Raw genomic sequence first — 3,238 nt, 5'->3', positions numbered from 1 at the left:
GTTTCAGGTATGTTGATGATTTCTTACTCTGCTCTTGCAGGGAGGCGTGACGGAAAGCTTCATACACGACATCCTGGAGCAATTTGAAACAGCGCACCCTGGACTTGAGTTTACGCATGAAGTCCCGAAGGGCGGAATACTGCAGTACCTCGACATCTCCATCTCAGAGGGGCAACATTTATACTGGCACTTCAAATGTAGAAGTGAAAGGGACTGTTGCCTTTCCATCTATATTCAAATGTGAGCTTTATTTGCGCATCGCAATGCATACCAATTGACAAAAACAATCAATAAGCCAAAGCCTCAAATCGCGAAGCATACAATAACAGTCAATCATTCTCAGCACAACATATCTAGCAACCGATCGGAATAAAGTTAAATACACACTGTCAACAAACAAAACGTATGCAAAGCGTGGAACTGAACACTGAGGAGAGCGGTCGCACCTCATCCAGGAAATCATTACAAATTGCCAAAAGCCACAAAAAAGCGAACATAATCGCGAAACAAACGAAAAAATATTTACAAGAAACAGAACAGGATATTCACTACGGCGATGAAACAATACCCGCGTGGTGTACAATGTCACCGCGAATTGAACACCGGGTGGTGGAAATTATTTCGGAGACCTCGGCACCGCCGCCTTCGCCCCGCCCCCCTCATTTCCGTCTCTTCAAATAAAGTTTCTACCACCACCCAATGCATATTCAAATATCGGCAGTAATCAAACCAATTGCACACTATCTACATGCAAAACCCGCAAGCACGACCGCAAGTGCCTCGGCTAACGCTTACACACGCACTGAAATATACATAATGGACAAGCCGAGGCAGTAGGTATGAAAACAATCAACAATGGCGCGAACCGGCCAATCAGAAAAATTAGACCAAATGACATAACAAAAACGCACTCAAGCTGCGTGCGTACTGTCAACATGGAAACATAATGCACGGATGCTAGAAACGATGCATGTTCACACAAGTAGAGTTCATCACGGAAGGAGGCCACCGTGTAAGGTCTCGTACACAATACGCCTGCGAAAGTACGGCATGTGCTTCTGCTCGAACAAAATCGGTGTATCCCGTGTGAGACACTCGGCGTATTGACAGAGGAAGACGCCACAGTCGGAGGTGTTCTTCTGGAGCGGCACATTAGCTGGGTAAAAATACCAGCCGTTCCAGTCCATTTCGCAGTCCTGCCAGCCGCTCACCTTTTCTAGGTAATCCGCCAAATCGTCGATGATGCTGGAATGTTCATCGCGCGGACCCAGGCTGTCGTAGATGACTATCTCGGGCTTTCGGAAATCCATCACGGCGAGACACCAGTGATAGAGGTCCTCCAAATGCACGGGCACCAGTACAATGTCATAGGCGAAGAGGTCGGCGCCTCTCGTCCAGCGTTTCACGCCGTCAGGCCCACAGAGACGCCACTTGGTGTAGAAAAATGAACTGAACGCGTACACGGGCGATCCGCCTCGCCTCTCGGAGCATTCCGCGATCATGGCAAGGTAAAAGTTCAAGATCGTGTCATTAAGCCACTTGCATTCTTTTAGCGTGGCTATGTCCCGTCGAGTGACAGCCATAGAGAAGCCCTCGACCAGAACCTGGTCCGGTGAGCCCCCCTCCAACGCTTCAGACACTTCTTTCTGCATAGCAGAAGTGAGTGGCCTATGATGGTTAACGTCTCCCTCCATGCTTATCGCCGCCATGTTGTTACTGCAGGTTTGCACAGGGGCGCTCAGGAGATTGGATCGCTCTTCTAAGAATCCGTCCTGAACGGCAGGTTGAAGCGTCCCTCTGCAATGTCGGGAAACCCAGAGAAGTCAGCGAACGTAAGGGGGTAGCGTCTGATGTAAACACAAGAGTGCTACTCGCACTGCACGGTCAGCGTTCATCTTACCTCGGAGGTGCAGACGGCTTGTCGGTTTCCGATTACCTCGCCGATGGTCAGGCTCGATCAGTCTTCTAACAATCCGTCCTGAACGGCCGTTTGAAGCGTCCGTCTCCAACTGTCGGGAGACCCAGAGCAGTCAGCGAACGTCACGTGGCTAACGGCTGACTTAAGCGCTAAACTGATGGTCGCTCTGCGCCGTCAGCGTTCCTCTTACCTCGGAGGTGCAGACGGCTTGTCGGCTTCCGAACACCTCGCAGGTGGTCGAGCAGTGGCCGCCGGAGAGACGCGTGCAGGACGACTCCGAGAAGGCACAATTGTCCTGAGAAACGCAAGGCGAGTGCAGCTAGTCTTGCGCGAACCTCTCAGGGCCCCTGAAGAAACGCATCTGATATCGCCGAAGACAATGGCCGCGTCTTTTCAGTTCACGAATCCGGGCGGCTTCCGGCCGGCCTCAACGACGTCACTTCCTCCCATTTGTGAAAAATAAATATCAAAATGTGTTGGCGGCCACGTTTCGATGAACGCGAAACGCAGAGGCGCCCGTGTGCTCTGCTATGTTAGTGCACGTTAAATGATCGCCAGGTGGTCGTAGCGGTGGTAAGTGGTTTTTATTAAAATAATAATAAAAAGGAAGGAAAAGATTTTCGCTAGCCCCGGCATCTGCCATCGATACTGAAGCACTGTGCGTGCTTGCGTGCATGTGCGTTTGTGCGTGCGCGTGCGTGCGTGCGTGCGTGTGTGTGTGTGTGTGTGCGTGTGTGCGTGTGCGTGCGTGCGTGCGTGTGTGTGTGTGTGTGTGTGCGTGCGTGTGTGCGTGTGTGTATGTGCGTGTGTGTGTGTGTGCGTGCGTGTGTGCATGTGTGTGTGTGTGTGTGTGCGTGTGTGTGTGTGTGTGTGTGTGTGTGTGTGTGTGTGTGTGTGTATGTGTGTGTGTGTGTCACAAGGTGCGCCTCGCATATCCGCACGCTTATGTCGTTTTGATTGCGCTAGGTAGTGCGTCAGTCGATCTTCGGACGTGAAAAGTTTGGTTTGTGAATTGCAATTAATTAAATTGTATTCGTGAAAATAAATGCTGTATTTGAAGCCGGTATTGGGTGAATAATCCGATGAGAAAAAGATGTAAATGCGTGAGAATTAGTCATATATATATATATATATATATATATATATATATATATATATATATATATATATATATATATGAAAAATTGAGGGAGAAAGAGAGGAAAGGCAAAAGCCTTCGCATTTCCGCTTTTAGGCACACTTAACAGCATTCCTGTATTTTCGTTTTTTTTAAAATTGAAAGCTCTACTACTTCCTGTTCTGCTTGTTTCGCCGACTGCG

General features: G+C 49.2%; 1 pseudogene; it reads right to left on the bottom strand.

Moving 5' to 3' along the window:
• Window positions 1–992: 992 nt before the first annotated feature.
• LOC144116312 (sentrin-specific protease 1 pseudogene) lies at window positions 993–1,709 on the bottom strand (annotated as a pseudogene).
• Window positions 1,710–3,238: the final 1,529 nt, after the last annotated feature.

This window comes from Amblyomma americanum, chromosome 1 (assembly GCF_052857255.1).
Source record: "Amblyomma americanum isolate KBUSLIRL-KWMA chromosome 1, ASM5285725v1, whole genome shotgun sequence".
Classification (NCBI taxonomy): Eukaryota; Metazoa; Arthropoda; class Arachnida; order Ixodida; family Ixodidae; genus Amblyomma; species Amblyomma americanum.
This window is presented reverse-complemented; position numbering and strand designations above follow the sequence as displayed.